Below are 20200 nucleotides of genomic sequence, written 5' to 3'. Positions count from 1 at the left end.
AGGAGAGGGTGGAAGAGGACAAAAAGGGAGGGAAAGGAAAGGCGAGGAGAGGCCGAGAGAGGAAGGAGAGGGAAGGAGAGGAAGGAGAGAGGGGGAGAGGGAGGAACAAGACGCACTTGGACAGAAATGTAACTCCGAACTAGTTAAATATTTACGCGCGCGCGCGCGCACACACACACACACACACACGCACACGCACACGCACACGCACACGCACACACACAAACACGCACACGCACGCGCACACACACGCACGCGCACACGCACACACACAAACACGCACACGCACGCGCACGCACACGCACGCGCACGCGCACGCACACGCACGCACACGCACACGCACACGCACACACATACTCACACACAAATCACTATGTTTCACGAAACAATAAATAAAAATGCATTCAGTTTAAAAATCTCCGACAGCCATTAAATAGTCATCATGTGTCACATTATATGTTTCATATTATATAATGCCTGTGGATTATTAATACCACACAGGACTCTGTAATGCTTGTGGATTATTAATACCACACAGGACTCTGTAATGCTTGTGGATTATTAATACCACACAGGACTCTGTAATGCCTGTGGATTATTAATACCACACAGGACTCTGTAATGCCTGTGGATTATTAATACCACACAGGACTCTGTAATGCTTGTGGATTATTAATACCACACAGGACTCTGTAATGCTTGTGGATTATTAATACCACACAGGACTCTGTAATGCTTGTGGATTATTAATACCACACAGGACTCTGTAATGCCTGTGGATTATTAATACCACACAGGACTCTGTAATGCCTGTGGATTATTAATACCACACAGGACTCTGTAATGCCTGTGGATTATTAATACCACACAGGACTCTGTAATGCCTGTGGATTATTAATACCACACAGGACTCTGTAATGCTTGTGGATTATTAATACCACACAGGACTCTGTAATGCTTGTGGATTATTAATACCACACAGGACTCTGTAATGCCTGTGGATTATTAATACCACACAGGACTCTGTAATGCCTGTGGATTATTAATACCACACAGGACTCTGTAATGCTTGTGGATTATTAATACCACACAGGACTCTGTAATGCCTGTGGATTATTAATACCACACAGGACTCTGTAATGCTTGTGGATTATTAATACCACACAGGACTCTGTAATGCCTGTGGATTATTAATACCACACAGGACTCTGTAATGCCTGTGGATTATTAATACCACACAGGACTCTGTAATGCCTGTGGATTATTAATACCACACAGGACTCTGTAATGCCTGTGGATTATTAATACCACACAGGACTCTGTAATGCTTGTGGATTATTAATACCACACAGGACTATGTAATGCCTGTGGATTATTAATACCACACAGGACTCTGTAATGCCTGTGGATTATTAATACCACACAGGACTCTGTAATGCTTGTGGATTATTAATACCACACAGAACTCTGTAATGCTTGTGGATTATTAATACCACACAGGACTCTGTAATGCCTGTGGATTATTAATACCACACAGGACTCTGTAATGCTTGTGGATTATTAATACCACACAGAACTCTGTAATGCTTGTGGATTATTAATACCACACAGGACTCTGTAATGCCTGTGGATTATTAATACCACACAGGACTCTGTAATGCCTGTGGATTATTAATACCACACAGGACTCTGTAATGCCTGTGGATTATTAATACCACACAGGACTCTGTAATGCTTGTGGATTATTAATACCACACAGGACTCTGTAATGCCTGTGGATTATTAATACCACACAGGACTCTGTAATGCCTGTGGATTATTAATACCACACAGGACTCTGTAATGCCTGTGGATTATTAATACCACACAGGACTCTGTAATGCCTGTGGATTATTAATACCACACAGGACTCTGTAATGCCTGTGGATTATTAATACCACACAGGACTCTGTAATGCCTGTGGATTATTAATACCACACAGGACTCTGTAATGACTGTGGATTATTAATACCACACAGGACTATGTAATGCCTGTGGATTATTAATACCACACAGGACTCTGTAATGCCTGTGGATTATTAATACCACACAGGACTCTGTAATGCTTGTGGATTATTAATACCACACAGGACTCTGTAATGCCTATGGATTATTAATACCACACAGGACTCTGTAATGCCTGTGGATTATTAATACCACACAGGACTCTGTAATGCCTGTGGATTATTAATACCACACTGGACTCTGTAATGCCTGTGGATTATTAATACCACACAGGACTCTGTAATGCCTGTGGATTATTAATACCACACAGGACTCTGTAATGCCTGTGGATTATTAATACTGTAATGGATTATTAATACCACACATGACTCTGTAATGCCTGTGGATTATTAATACCACACAGGACTCTGTAATGCCTGTGGATTATTAATACCACACAGGACTCTGTAATGCCTGTGGATTATTAATACCACACAGGACTCTGTAATGCCTGTGGATTATTAATACCACACAGGACTATGTAATGCCTGTGGATTATTAATACCACACAGGACTATGTAATGCTTGTGGATTATTAATACCACACAGGACTATGTAATGCCTGTGGATTATTAATACCACACAGGACTCTGTAATGCTTGTGGATTATTAATACCACACAGGACTCTGTAATGCCTGGGGATTATTAATACCACACAGGACACTGTAATGCTTGTGGATTATTAATACCACACAGGACTCTGTAATGCTTGTGGATTATTAATTCCACACAGGACTCTGTAATGCTTGTGGATTATTAATACCACACAGGACTCTGTAATGCCTGTGGATTATTAATACCACACAGGACTCTGTAATGCCTGTGGATTATTAATACCACACAGGACTCTGTAATGCCTGTGGATTATTAATACCACACAGGACTCTGTAATGCCTGTGGATTATTAATACCACACAGGACTCTGTAATGCCTGTGGATTATTAATACCACACAGGACTATGTAATGCCTGTGGATTATTAATACCACACAGGACTCTGTAATGCTTGTGGATTATTAATACCACACAGGACTCTGTAATGCCTGTGGATTATTAATACCACACAGGACTCTGTAATGCTTGTGGATTATTAATACCACACAGGACTCTGTAATGCCTGTGGATTATTAATACCACACAGGACTCTGTAATGCCTGTGGATTATTAATACCACACAGGACTCTGTAATGCCTGTGGATTATTAATACCACACAGGACTCTGTAATGCCTGTGCATTATTAATACCACACAGGACTCTGTAATGCCTGTGGATTATTAATACCACACAGGACTCTGTAATGCCTGTGGATTATTAATACCACACAGGACTCTGTAATGCCTGTGGATTATTAATACCACACAGGACTCTGTAATGCATGTGGATTATTAATACCACACAGGACTCTGTAATGCTTGTGGATTATTAATACCACACAGGACTCTGTAATGCCTGTGGATTATTAATACCACACAGGACTCTGTAATGCCTGTGGATTATTAATACCACACAGGACTCTGTAATGCCTGTGGATTATTAATACCACACAGGACTCTGTAATGCCTGTGGATTATTAATACCACACAGGACTCTGTAATGCCTGTGGATTATTAATACCACACAGGACTCTGTAATGTATTATTAATACCACACAGGACTGTAATGCTCTGTGGATTATTAATACCACACAGGACTCTGTAATGCTCTGTAATGCTTGTGGATTATTAATACCACACAGGACTCTGTAATGCCCACACAGGACTCTGTAATGCCTGTGGATTATTAATACCACACAGGACTCTGTAATGCCTGTGGATTATTAATACCACACAGGACTCTGTAATGCCTGTGGATTATTAATACCACACAGGACTCTGTAATGCCTGTGGATTATTAATACCACACAGGACTCTGTAATGCCTGTGGATTATTAATACCACACAGGACTCTGTAATGCCTGTGGATTATTAATACCACACAGGACTCTGTAATGCCTGTGGATTATTAATACCACACAGGACTCTGTAATGCCTGTGGATTATTAATACCACACAGGACTCTGTAATGCCTGTGGATTATTAATACCACACAGGACTCTGTAATGCTTGTGGATTATTAATACCACACAGGACTCTGTAATGCCTGTGGATTATTAATACCACACAGGACTCTGTAATGCCTGTGGATTATTAATACCACACAGGACTCTGTAATGCCTGTGGATTATTAATACCACACAGGACTCTGTAATGCCTGTGGATTATTAATACCACACAGGACTCTGTAATGCCTGTGGATTATTAATACCACACAGGACTCTGTAATGCCTGTGGATTATTAATACCACACAGGACTCTGTAATGCCTGTGGATTATTAATACCACACAGGACTCTGTAATGCCTGTGGATTATTAATACCACACAGGACTCTGTAATGCCTGTGGATTATTAATACCACACAGGACTCTGTAATGCCTGTGGATTATTAATACCACACAGGACTCTGTAATGCCTGTGGATTATTAATACCACACAGGACTCTGTAATGCTTGTGGATTATTAATACCACACAGGACTCTGTAATGCCTGTGGATTATTAATACCACACAGGACTCTGTAATGCCTGTGGATTATTAATACCACACAGGACTCTGTAATGCCTGTGGATTATTAATACCACACAGGACTCTGTAATGCCTGTGGATTATTAATACCACACAGGACTCTGTAATGCTTGTGGATTATTAATTCCACACAGGACTCTGTAATGCTTGTGGATTATTAATACCACACAGGACTCTGTAATGCCTGTGGATTATTAATACCACACAGGACTCTGTAATGCTTGTGGATTATTAATACCACACAGGACTCTGTAATGCCTGTGGATTATTAATACCACACAGGACTCTGTAATGCCTGTGGATTATTAATACCACACAGGACTCTGTAATGCCTGTGGATTATTAATACCACACAGGACTATGTAATGCTGTAATGGACCTGTAATGGATTATTAATACCACACAGGACTCTGTAATGCCTGTGGATTATTAATACCACACAGGACTCTGTAATGCCTGTGGATTATTAATACCACACAGGACTCTGTAATGCCTGTGGATTATTAATACCACACAGGACTCTGTAATGCTTGTGGATTATTAATACCACACAGGACTCTGTAATGCTTGTGGATTATTAATACCACACAGGACTCTGTAATGCCTGTGGATTATTAATACCACACAGGACTCTGTAATGCCTGTGGATTATTAATACCACACAGGACTCTGTAATGCCTGTGGATTATTAATACCACACAGGACTCTGTAATGCCTGTGGATTATTAATACCACACAGGACTCTGTAATGCCTGTGGATTATTAATACCACACAGGACTCTGTAATGCCTGTGGATTATTAATACCACACAGGACTCTGTAATGCCTGTGGATTATTAATACCACACAGGACTCTGTAATGCCTGTGGATTATTAATACCACACAGGACTCTGTAATGCTTGTGGATTATTAATACTGTGGATTATTAAGACCACACAGGACTCTGTAATGCCTGTGGATTATTAATACCACACAGGACTCTGTAATGCCTGTGGATTATTAATACCACACAGGACTTGTGGATTATTAATACCACACAGGACTATTATTAATACCACACAGGACTCTGTAATGCCTGTGGATTATTAATACCACACAGGACTCTGTAATGCCCACACAGAACTGTGGATTATTAATACCACACAGGACTCTGTAATGCCTGTGGATTATTAATACCACACAGGACTCTGTAATGCCTGTGGATTATTAATACCACACAGGACTCTGTAATGCCTGTGGATTATTAATACCACACAGGACTCTGTAATGCCTGTGGATTATTAATACCACACAGGACTCTGTAATGCCTGTGGATTATTAATACCACACAGGACTCTGTAATGCCTGTGGATTATTAATACCACACAGGACTCTGTAATGCCTGTGGATTATTAATACCACACAGGACTATGTAATGCTGTGGATTATTAATACCACACAGGACTGTAATGCCTGTGGATTATTAATACCACACAGTACTCTGTAATGCCTGTGGATTATTAATACCACACAGGACTCTGTAATGCTTGTGGATTATTAATACCACACAGGACTCTGTAATGCCTGTAATGCTTGTGGATTATTAATACCACACAGGACTCTGTAATGCCTGTGGATTATTAATACCACACAGGACTCTGTAATGCCTGTGGATTATTAATACCACACAGGACTCTGTAATGCCTGTGGATTATTAATACCACACAGGACTCTGTAATGCCTGTGGATTATTAATACCACACAGGACTCTGTAATGCCTGTGGATTATTAATACCACACAGGACTCTGTAATGCCTGTGGATTATTAATACCACACAGGACTCTGTAATGCCTGTGGATTATTAATACCACACAGGACTCTGTAATGCCTGTGGATTATTAATACCACACAGGACTCTGTAATGCTTGTGGATTATTAATGCCTGTGGATTATTAATACCACACAGGACTCTGTAATGCCTGTGGATTATTAATACCACACAGGACTCTGTAATGCCTGTTATTAATACCACACAGGATCTGTAATGCTATTATTAATTCCACACAGGACTCTGTAATGCCCACACAGGACTCTGTAATGCTTGTGGATTATTAATACCACACAGGACTCTGTAATGCTTGTGGATTATTAATACCACACAGGACTCTGTAATGCCTGTGGATTATTAATACCACACAGGACTCTGTAATGCCTGTGGATTATTAATACCACACAGGACTCTGTAATGCCTGTGGATTATTAATACCACACAGGACTCTGTAATGCCTGTGGATTATTAATACCACACAGGACTCTGTAATGCCTGTGGATTATTAATACCACACAGGACTCTGTAATGCCTGTGGATTATTAATACCACACAGGACTCTGTAATGCCTGTGGATTATTAATACCACACAGGACTCTGTAATGCCTGTGGATTATTAATACCACACAGGACTCTGTAATGCCTGTGGATTATTAATACCACACAGGACTCTGTAATGCCTGTGGATTATTAATACCACACAGGACTCTGTAATGCCTGTGTTATTAATACCACACAGGATTATTAATACCACACAGGACTCTGTAATGCCTGTGGATTATTAATACCACACAGGACTCTGTAATGCCTGTGGATTATTAATACCACACAGGACTCTGTAATGCCTGTGGATTATTAATACCACACAGGACTCTGTAATGCCTGTGGATTATTAATACCACACAGGACTCTGTAATGTCTGTGTGGATTATTAATACCACACAGGACTCTGTAATGCCTGTGGATTATTAATACCACACAGGACTCTGTAATGCATGTGGATTATTAATACCACACAGGACTCTGTAATGCCTGTGGATTATTAATACCACACAGGACTCTGTAATGCCTGTGGATTATTAATACCACACAGGACTCTGTAATGCCTGTGGATTATTAATACCACACAGGACTCTGTAATGCCTGTGGATTATTAATACCACACAGGACTCTGTAATGCCTGTGGATTATTAATACCACACAGGACTCTGTAATGCCTGTGGATTATTAATACCACACAGGACTCTGTAATGCCTGTGGATTATTAATACCACACAGGACTCTGTAATGCCTGTGGATTATTAATACCACACAGGACTCTGTAATGCCTGTGGATTATTAATACCACACAGGACTCTGTAATGCCTCTGTGGATTATTAATACCACACAGGACTCTGTAATGCCTGTGGATTATTAATACCACACAGGACTCTGTAATGCCTGTGGATTATTAATACCACACAGGACTCTGTAATGCCTGTGGATTATTAATACCACACAGGACTCTGTAATGCCTGTGGATTATTAATACCACACAGGACTCTGTAATGCCTGTGGATTATTAATACCACACAGGACTCTGTAATGCCTGTGGATTATTAATACCACACAGGACTCTGTAATGCCTGTGGATTATTAATACCACACAGGACTCTGTAATGCCTGTGGATTATTAATACCACACAGGACTCTGTAATGCCTGTGGATTATTAATACCACACAGGACTCTGTAATGCCTGTGGATTATTAATACCACACAGGACTCTGTAATGCCTGTGGATTATTAATACCACACAGGACTCTGTAATGCCTGTGGATTATTAATACCACACAGGACTCTGTAATGCTCTGTAATGCTTGTGGATTATTAATACCACACAGGACTCTGTAATGCCTGTGGATTATTAATACCACACAGGACTCTGTAATGCTTGTGGATTATTAATACCACACAGGACTCTGTAATGCTTGTGGATTATTAATACCACACAGGACTCTGTAATGCTTGTGGATTATTAATACCACACAGGACTCTGTAATGCCTGTGGATTATTAATACCACACAGGACTCTGTAATGCCTGTGGATTATTAATACCACACAGGACTCTGTAATGCCTGTGGATTATTAATACCACACAGGACTCTGTAATGCCTGTGGATTATTAATACCACACAGGACTCTGTAATGCCTGTGGATTATTAATACCACACAGGACTCTGTAATGCCTGTGGATTATTAATACCACACAGGACTCTGTAATGCCTGTGGATTATTAATACCACACAGGACTCTGTAATGCCTGTGGATTATTAATACCACACAGGACTCTGTAATGCCTGTGGATTATTAATACCACACAGGACTCTGTAATGCCTGTGGATTATTAATACCACACAGGACTCTGTAATGCCTGTGGATTATTAATACCACACAGGACTCTGTAATGCCTGTGGATTATTAATACCACACAGGACTCTGTAATGCCTGTGGATTATTAATACCACACAGGACTCTGTAATGCTTGTGGATTATTAATACCACACAGGATTATTAATACCACACAGGACTCTGTAATGCCTGTGGATTATTAATACCACACAGGACTCTGTAATGCCTGTGGATTATTAATACCACACAGGACTCTGTAATGCCTGTGGATTATTAATACCACACAGGACTCTGTAATGCCTGTGGATTATTAATACCACACAGGACTCTGTAATGCCTGTGGATTATTAATACCACACAGGACTCTGTAATGCCTTCTGTGGATTATTAATACCACACAGGACTCTGTAATGCCTGTGGATTATTAATACCACACAGGACTCTGTAATGCTCTGTGGATTATTAATACCACACAGGACTCTGTAATGCTTGTGGATTATTAATACCACACAGGACTCTGTAATGCCCACACAGGAAATGGCTGTGGATTATTAATACCACACAGGACTCTGTAATGCCTGTGGATTATTAATACCACACAGGACTCTGTAATGCCTGTGGATTATTAATACCACACAGGACTCTGTAATGCCTGTGGATTATTAATACCACACAGGACTCTGTAATGCCTGTGGATTATTAATACCACACAGGACTCTGTAATGCCTGTGGATTATTAATACCACACAGGACTCTGTAATGCCTGTGGATTATTAATACCACACAGGACTCTGTAATGCCTGTGGATTATTAATACCACACAGGACTCTGTAATGCCTGTGGATTATTAATACCACACAGGACTCTGTAATGCCTGTGGATTATTAATACCACACAGGACTCTGTAATGCCTGTGGATTATTAATACCACACAGGACTCTGTAATGCCTGTGGATTATTAATACCACACAGGACTCTGTAATGCCTGTGGATTATTAATACCACACAGGACTCTGTAATGCCTGTGGATTATTAATACCACACAGGACTCTGTAATGCCTGTGGATTATTAATACCACACAGGACTCTGTAATGCCTGTGGATTATTAATACCACACAGGACTCTGTAATGCCTGTGGATTATTAATACCACACAGGACTCTGTAATGCCTGTGGATTATTAATACCACACAGGACTCTGTAATGCCTGTGGATTATTAATACCACACAGGACTCTGTAATGCCTGTGGATTATTAATACCACACAGGACTCTGTAATGCCTGTGGATTATTAATACCACACAGGACTCTGTAATGCCTGTGGATTATTAATACCACACAGGACTCTGTAATGCCTGTGGATTATTAATACCACACAGGACTCTGTAATGCCTGTGGATTATTAATACCACACAGGACTCTGTAATGCCTGTGGATTATTAATACCACACAGGACTCTGTAATGCCTGTGGATTATTAATACCACACAGGACTCTGTAATGCTTGTGGATTATTAATACCACACAGGACTCTGTAATGCTTGTGGATTATTAATACCACACAGGACTCTGTAATGCTCTGTAATGCTGTGGATTATTAATACCACACAGGACTCTGTAATGCCTGTGGATTATTAATACCACACAGGACTCTGTAATGCCTGTGGATTATTAATACCACACAGGACTCTGTAATGCCCACACAGGACTCTGTAATGCCTGTGGATTATTAATACCACACAGGACTCTGTAATGCCTGTGGATTATTAATACCACACAGGACTCTGTAATGCCTGTGGATTATTAATACCACACAGGACTCTGTAATGCCTGTGGATTATTAATACCACACAGGACTCTGTAATGCCTGTGGATTATTAATACCACACAGGACTCTGTAATGCCTGTGGATTATTAATACCACACAGGACTCTGTAATGCCTGTGGATTATTAATACCACACAGGACTCTGTAATGCCTGTGGATTATTAATACCACACAGGACTCTGTAATGCCTGTGGATTATTAATACCACACAGGACTCTGTAATGCCTGTGGATTATTAATACCACACAGGACTCTGTAATGCCTGTGGATTATTAATACCACACAGGACTCTGTAATGCCTGTGGATTATTAATACCACACAGGACTCTGTAATGCCTGTGGATTATTAATACCACACAGGACTCTGTAATGCCTGTGGATTATTAATACCACACAGGACTCTGTAATGCCTGTGGATTATTAATACCACACAGGACTCTGTAATGCCTGTGGATTATTAATACCACACAGGACTCTGTAATGCCTGTGGACTTATTAATACCACACAGGACTCTGTAATGCCTCCGGATTATTAATACCACACACGACTCTGTAATGCCTGTGGATTATTAATACCACACAGGACTCTGTAATGCCTGTGGATTATTAATACCACACAGGACTCTGTAATGCCTGTGGATTATTAATACCACACAGGACTCTGTAATGCCTGTGGATTATTAATACCACACAGGACTCTGGCATGCCTGTGGATTATTAATACCACACAGGATTATTAATACCACACAGGACTCTGTAATGCCTGTGGATTATTAATACCACACAGGACTCTGTAATGCCTGTGGATTATTAATACCACACAGGACTCTGTAATGCCTGTGGATTATTAATACCACACAGGACTCTGTAATGCCTGTGGATTATTAATACCACACAGGACTCTGTAATGCCTGTGGATTATTAATACCACACAGGACTCTGTAATGCCTGTGGATTATTAATACCACACAGGACTCTGTAATGCCTGTGGATTATTAATACCACACAGGACTCTGTAATGCCTGTGGATTATTAATACCACACAGGACTCTGTAATGCCTGTGGATTATTAATACCACACAGGACTCTGTAATGCCTGTGGATTATTAATACCACACAGGACTCTGTAATGCCTGTGGATTATTAATACCACACAGGACTCTGTAATGCCTGTGGATTATTAATACCACACAGGACTCTGTAATGCCTGTGGATTATTAATACCACACAGGACTCTGTAATGCCTGTGGATTATTAATACCACACAGGACTCTGTAATGCCTGTGGATTATTAATACCACACAGGACTCTGTAATGCTCTGTGGATTATTAATACCACACAGGACTCTGTAATGCCTGTGGATTATTAATACCACACAGGACTCTGTAATGCCTGTGGATTATTAATACCACACAGGACTCTGTAATGCCTGTGGATTATTAATACCACACAGGACTCTGTAATGCCTGTGGATTATTAATACCACACAGGACTCTGTAATGCCTGTGGATTATTAATACCACACAGGACTCTGTAATGCCTGTGGATTATTAATACCACACAGGACTCTGTAATGCCTGTGGATTATTAATACCACACAGGACTCTGTAATGCATGTGGATTATTAATACCACACAGGACTCTGTAATGCCTGTGGATTATTAATACCACACAGGACTCTGTGGATTATTAATACCACACAGGACTCTGTAATGCTTGTGGATTATTAATACCACACAGGACTCTGTAATGCCTGTGGATTATTAATACCACACAGGACTCTGTAATGCTTGTGGATTATTAATACCACACAGGACTCTGTAATGCTTGTGGATTATTAATACCACACAGTACTCTGTAATGCCTGTTATTAATACCACACAGGATCTGTAATGCTATTATTAATACCACACAGGACTCTGTAATGCCTGTGGATTATTAATACCACACAGGACTCTGTAATGCCTGTGGATTATTAATACCACACAGGACTCTGTAATGCTTGTGGATTATTAATACCACACAGGACTCTGTAATGCCTGGATTATTAATACCACACAGGACTCTGTATTAATACCACACAGGACTCTGTAATGCCTGTGGATTATTAATACCACACAGGACTCTGTAATGCCTGTGGATTATTAATACCACACAGGACTCTGTAATGCCTGTGGATTATTAATACCACACAGGACTCTGTAATGCCTGTGGATTATTAATACCACACAGGACTCTGTAATGCCTGTGGATTATTAATACCACACAGGACTCTGTAATGCTTGTGGATTATTAATACCACACAGGACTCTGTAATGCCTGTGGATTATTAATACCACACAGGACTCTGTAATGCCTGTGGATTATTAATACCACACAGGACTCTGTAATGCTTGTGGATTATTAATACCACACAGGACTCTGTAATGCTTGTGGATTATTAATACCACACAGGACTCTGTAATGCCTGTGGATTATTAATACCACACAGGACTCTGTAATGCCTGTGGATTATTAATACCACACAGGACTCTGTAATGCCTGTGGATTATTAATACCACACAGGACTCTGTAATGCCTGTGGATTATTAATACCACACAGGACTCTGTAATGCCTGTGGATTATTAATACCACACAGGACTCTGTAATGCCTGTGGATTATTAATACCACACAGAACTCTGTAATGCTTGTGGATTATTAATACCACACAGGACTCTGTAATGCCTGTGCATTATTAATACCACACAGGACTCTGTAATGCCTGTGTGGATTATTAATACCACACAGGACTCTGTAATGCCTGTGGATTATTAATACCACACAGGACTCTGTAATGCCTGTGGATTATTAATACCACACAGGACTCTGTAATGCCTGTGGATTATTAATACCACACAGGACTCTGTAATGCCTGTGGATTATTAATACCACACAGGACTCTGTAATGCCTGTGGATTATTAATACCACACAGGACTCTGTAATGCCTGTGGATTATTAATACCACACAGGACTCTGTAATGCCTGTGGATTATTAATACCACACAGGACTCTGTAATGCCTGTGGATTATTAATACCACACAGGACTCTGTAATGCCTGTGGATTATTAATACCACACAGGACTCTGTAATGCCTGTGGATTATTAATACCACACAGGACTCTGTAATGCCTGTGGATTATTAATACCACACAGGACTCTGTAATGCCTGTGGATTATTAATACCACACAGGACTCTGTAATGCCTGTGGATTATTAATACCACACAGGACTCTGTAATGCCTGTGGATTATTAATACCACACAGGACTCTGTAATGCCTGTGGATTATTAATACCACACAGGACTCTGTAATGCCTGTGGATTATTAATACCACACAGGACTCTGTAATGCCTGTGGATTATTAATACCACACAGGACTCTGTAATGCCTGTGGATTATTAATACCACACAGGACTCTGTAATGCCTGTGGATTATTAATACCACACAGGACTCTGTAATGCCTGTGGATTATTAATACCACACAGGACTCTGTAATGCCTGTGGATTATTAATACCACACAGGACTCTGTAATGCCTGTGGATTATTAATACCACACAGGACTCCTGTATTATTAATACCACACAGGACTCTGTAATGCCTGTGGATTATTAATACCACACAGGACTCTGTAATGCCTGTGGATTATTAATACCACACAGGACTCTGTAATGCCTGTGGATTATTAATACCACACAGGACTCTGTAATGCTTGTGGATTATTAATACCACACAGGACTCTGTAATGCCTGTGGATTATTAATACCACACAGGACTCTGTAATGCCTGTGGATTATTAATACCACACAGGACTCTGTAATGCCTGTGGATTATTAATACAACACAGGACTCTGTGGATTATTAATACCACACAGGACTCTGTAATGCCTGTGGATTATTAATACCACACAGGACTCTGTAATGCCTGTGGATTATTAATACCACACAGGACTCTGTAATGCCTGTGGATTATTAATACCACACAGGACTCTGTAATGCCTGTGGATTATTAATACCACACAGGACTCTGTAATGCTTGTGGATTATTAATACCACACAGGACTCTGTAATGCCTGTGGATTATAATACCACACAGGACTCTGTAATGCCTGTGGATTATTAATACCACACAGGACTCTGTAATGCCTGTGGATTATTAATACCACACAGGACTCTGTAATGCCTGTGGATTATTAATACCACACAGGACTCTGTAATGCCTGTGGATTATTAATACCACACAGGACTCTGTAATGCCTGTGGATTATTAATACCACACAGGACTCTGTAATGCCTGTGGATTATTAATACCACACAGGACTCTATGCTTGTGGATTATTAATACCACACAGGACTCCACACAGGACTGTAATGCCTGTGGATTATTAATACCACACAGGACTCTGTAATGCTTGTGGATTATTAATACCACACAGGACTCTGTAATGCCTGTGGATTATTAATACCACACAGGACTCTGTAATGCCTGTGGATTATTAATACCACACAGGACTCTGTAATGCCTGTGGATTATTAATACCACACAGGACTCTGTAATGCTCTGTGGATTATTAATACCACACAGGACTCTGTAATGCCTGTGGATTATTAATACCACACAGGACTCTGTAATGCCTGTGGATTATTAATACCACACAGGACTCTGTAATGCCTGTGGATTATTAATACCACACAGGACTCTGTAATGCCTGTGGATTATTAATACCACACAGGACTCTGTAATGCCTGTGGATTATTAATACCACACAGGACTCTGTAATGCCTGTGGATTATTAATACCACACAGGACTCTGTAATGCCTGTGGATTATTAATACCACACAGGACTCTGTAATGCCTGTGGATTATTAATACCACACAGGACTCTGTAATGCCTGTGGATTATTAATACCACACAGGACTCTGTAATGCCTGTGGATTATTAATACCACACAGGACTCTGTAATGCCTGTGGATTATTAATACCACACAGGACTCTGTAATGCCTGTGGATTATTAATACCACACAGGACTCTGTAATGCCTGTGGATTATTAATACCACACAGGACTCTGTAATGCCTGTGGATTATTAATACCACACAGGACTCTGTAATGCCTGTGGATTATTAATACCACACAGGACTCTGTAATGCCTGTGGATTATTAATACCACACAGGACTTGTAATGCTATTATTAATACCACACAGGACTCTGTAATGCCTGTGGATTATTAATACCACACAGGACTCTGTAATGCTTGTGGATTATTAATACCACACAGGACTCTGTAATGCCTGTGGATTATTAATACCACACAGGACTCTGTAATGCCTGTGGATTATTAATACCACACAGGACTCTGTAATGCCTGTGGATTATTAATACCACACAGGACTCTGTAATGCCTGTGGATTATTAATACCACACAGGACTCTGTAATGCCTGTGGATTATTAATACCACACAGGACTCTGTAATGCCTGTGGATTATTAATACCACACAGGACTCTGTAATGCCTGTGGATTATTAATACCACACAGGACTGTGGATTATTAATACCACACAGGACTCTGTAATGCCTGTGTGGATTATTAATTAATACCACACAGGACTCTGTAATGCCTGTGGATTATTAATACCACACAGGACTCTGTAATGCCTGTGGATTATTAATACCACACAGGACTCTGTAATGCTTGTGGATTATTAATACCACACAGGACTCTGTAATGCCTGTGGATTATTAATACCACACAGGACTCTGTAATGCCTGTGGATTATTAATACCACACAGGACTCTGTAATGCCTGTGGATTATTAATACCACACAGGACTCTGTAATGCCTGTGGATTATTAATACCACACAGGACTCTGTAATGCCTGTGGATTATTAATACCACACAGGACTCTGTAATGCCTGTGGATTATTAATACCACACAGGACTCTGTAATGCCTGTGGATTATTAATACCACACAGGACTCTGTAATGCCTGTGGATTATTAATACCACACAGGACTCTGTAATGCCTGTGGATTATTAATACCACACAGGACTCTGTAATGCCTGTGGATTATTAATACCACACAGGACTCTGTAATGCCTGTGGATTATTAATACCACACAGGACTCTGTAATGCCTGTGGATTATTAATACCACACAGGACTCTGTAATGCCTGTGGATTATTAATACCACACAGGACTCTGTAATGCCTGTGGATTATTAATACCACACAGGACTCTGTAATGCCTGTGGATTATTAATACCACACAGGACTCTGTAATGCCTGTGGATTATTAATACCACACAGGACTCTGTAATGCCTGTGGATTATTAATACCACACAGGACTCTGTAATGCCTGTGGATTATTAATACCACACAGGACTCTGTAATGCCTGTGGATTATTAATACCACACAGGACTCTGTAATGCCTGTGGATTATTAATACCACACAGGACTCTGTAATGCCTGTGGATTATTAATACCACACAGGACTCTGTAATGCCTGTGGATTATTAATACCACACAGGACTCTGTAATGCCTGTGGATTATTAATACCACACAGGACTCTGTAATGCCTGTGGATTATTAATACCACACAGGACTCTGTAATGCCTGTGGATTATTAATACCACACAGGACTCTGTAATGCCTGTGGATTATTAATACCACACAGGACTCTGTAATGCCTGTGGATTATTAATACCACACAGGACTCTGTAATGCCTGTGGATTATTAATACCACACAGGACTCTGTAATGCCTGTGGATTATTAATACCACACAGGAATGCCTGTGGATTATTAATACCACACAGGACTCTGTAATGCCTGTGGATTATTAATACCACACAGGACTCTGTAATGCCTGTGGATTATTAATACCACACAGGACTCTGTAATGCCTGTGGATTATTAATACCACACAGGACTCTGTAATGCCTGTGGATTATTAATACCACACAGGACTCTGTAATGCCTGTGGATTATTAATACCACACAGGACTCTGTAATGCCTGTGGATTATTAATACCACACAGGACTCTGTAATGCCTGTGGATTATTAATACCACACAGGACTCTGTAATGCCTGTGGATTAATAATACCACACAGGACTCTGTAATGTAATGCCTGTGGATTATTAATACCACACAGGACTCTGTAATGTATTATTAATACCACACAGCTCTGTAATGCCTGATTATTAATACCACACAGGACTCTGTAATGTATTATGCTCTGTAATGCCTGATTATTAATACCACACAGGACTCTGTAATGCCTGTGGATTATTAATACCACACAGGACTCTGTAATGCCTGTGGATTATTAATACCACACAGGACTCTGTAATGCCTGTGGATTATTAATACCACACAGGACTCTGTAATGCTTGTGGATTATTAATACCACACAGGACTCTGTAATGCCTGTGGATTATTAATACCACACAGGACTCTGTAATGCCTGTGGATTATTAATACCACACAGGACTCTGTAATGCTTGTGGATTATTAATACCACACAGGACTCTGTAATGCCTGTGGATTATTAATACCACACAGGACTCTGTAATGCCTGTGGATTATTAATACCACACAGGACTCTGCAATGCCTGTGGATTATTAATACCACACAGGAGTCTGTGATGTAATGCTATGTAATGCCTGTGGATTATTAATACCACACAGGACTCTGTAATGCTTGTGGATTATTAATACCACACAGGACTCTGTAATGCCTGTGGATTATTAATACCACACAGGACTCTGTAATGCTTGTGGATTATTAATACCACACAGGACTCTGTAATGCCTGTGGATTATTAATACCACACAGGACTCTGTAATGCCTGTGGATTATTAATACCACACAGGACTCTGTAATGCCTGTGGATTATTAATACCACACAGGACTCTGTAATGCCTGTGCATTATTAATACCACACAGGACTCTGTAATGCTTGTGGATTATTAATACCACACAGGACTATGTAATGCCTGTGGATTATTAATACCACACAGGACTCTGTAATGCCTGTGGATTATTAATACCACACAGGACTCTGTAATGCTTGTGGATTATTAATACCACACAGAACTCTGTAATGCTTGTGGATTATTAATACCACACAGGACTCTGTAATGCCTGTGGATTATTAATACCACACAGGACTCTGTAATGCTTGTGGATTATTAATACCACACAGAACTCTGTAATGCTTGTGGATTATTAATACCACACAGGACTCTGTAATGCCTGTGGATTATTAATACCACACAGGACTCTGTAATGCCTGTGGATTATTAATACCACACAGGACTATGTAATGCCTGTGGATTATTAATACCACACAGAACTCTGTAATGCTTGTGGATTATTAATACCACACAGGACTATGTAATGCCTGTGGATTATTAATACCACACAGGACTCTGTAATGCTTGTGGATTATTAATACCACACAGGACTCTGTAATGCTTGTGGATTATTAATACCACACAGAACTCTGTAATGCTTGTGGATTATTAATACCACACAGGACTCTGTAATGCCTGTGGATTATTAATACCACACAGGACTCTGTAATGCCTGTGGATTATTAATACCACACAGGACTCTGTAATGCCTGTGGATTATTAATACCACACAGGACTCTGTAATGCCTGTGGATTATTAATACCACACAGGACTCTGTAATGCCTGTGGATTATTAATACCACACAGGACTCTGTAATGCCTGTGGATTATTAATACCACACAGGACTCTGTAATGCCTGTGGATTATTAATACCACACAGGACTCTGTAATGCCTGTGGATTATTAATACCACACAGGACTATGTAATGCCTGTGGATTATTAATACCACACAGGACTCTGTAATGCCTGTGGATTATTAATACCACACAGGACTCTGTAATGCTTGTGGATTATTAATACCACACAGGACTCTGTAATGCCTATGGATTATTAATACCACACAGGGCTCTGTAATGCCTGTGGATTATTAATACCACACAGGACTCTGTAATGCCTGTGGATTATTAATACCACACTGGACTCTGTAATGCCTGTGGATTATTAATACCACACAGGACTCTGTAATGCCTGTGGATTATTAATACCACACAGGACTCTGTAATGCCTGTGGATTATTAATACCACACATGACTCTGTAATGCCTGTGGATTATTAATACCACACAGGACTCTGTAATGCCTGTGGATTATTAATACCACACAGGACTCTGTAATGCCTGTGGATTATTAATACCACACAGGACTCTGTAATGCCTGTGGATTATTAATACCACACAGGACTATGTAATGCCTGTGGATTATTAATACCACACAGGACTATGTAATGCTTGTGGATTATTAATACCACACAGGACTATGTAATGCCTGTGGATTATTAATACCACACAGGACTCTGTAATGCTTGTGGATTATTAATA

The sequence above is a fragment of the Cherax quadricarinatus genome, chromosome 13 (genome assembly GCF_038502225.1).
Source record: "Cherax quadricarinatus isolate ZL_2023a chromosome 13, ASM3850222v1, whole genome shotgun sequence".
Classification (NCBI taxonomy): Eukaryota; Metazoa; Arthropoda; class Malacostraca; order Decapoda; family Parastacidae; genus Cherax; species Cherax quadricarinatus.
Note: the sequence above shows the minus strand (reverse complement) of the source record.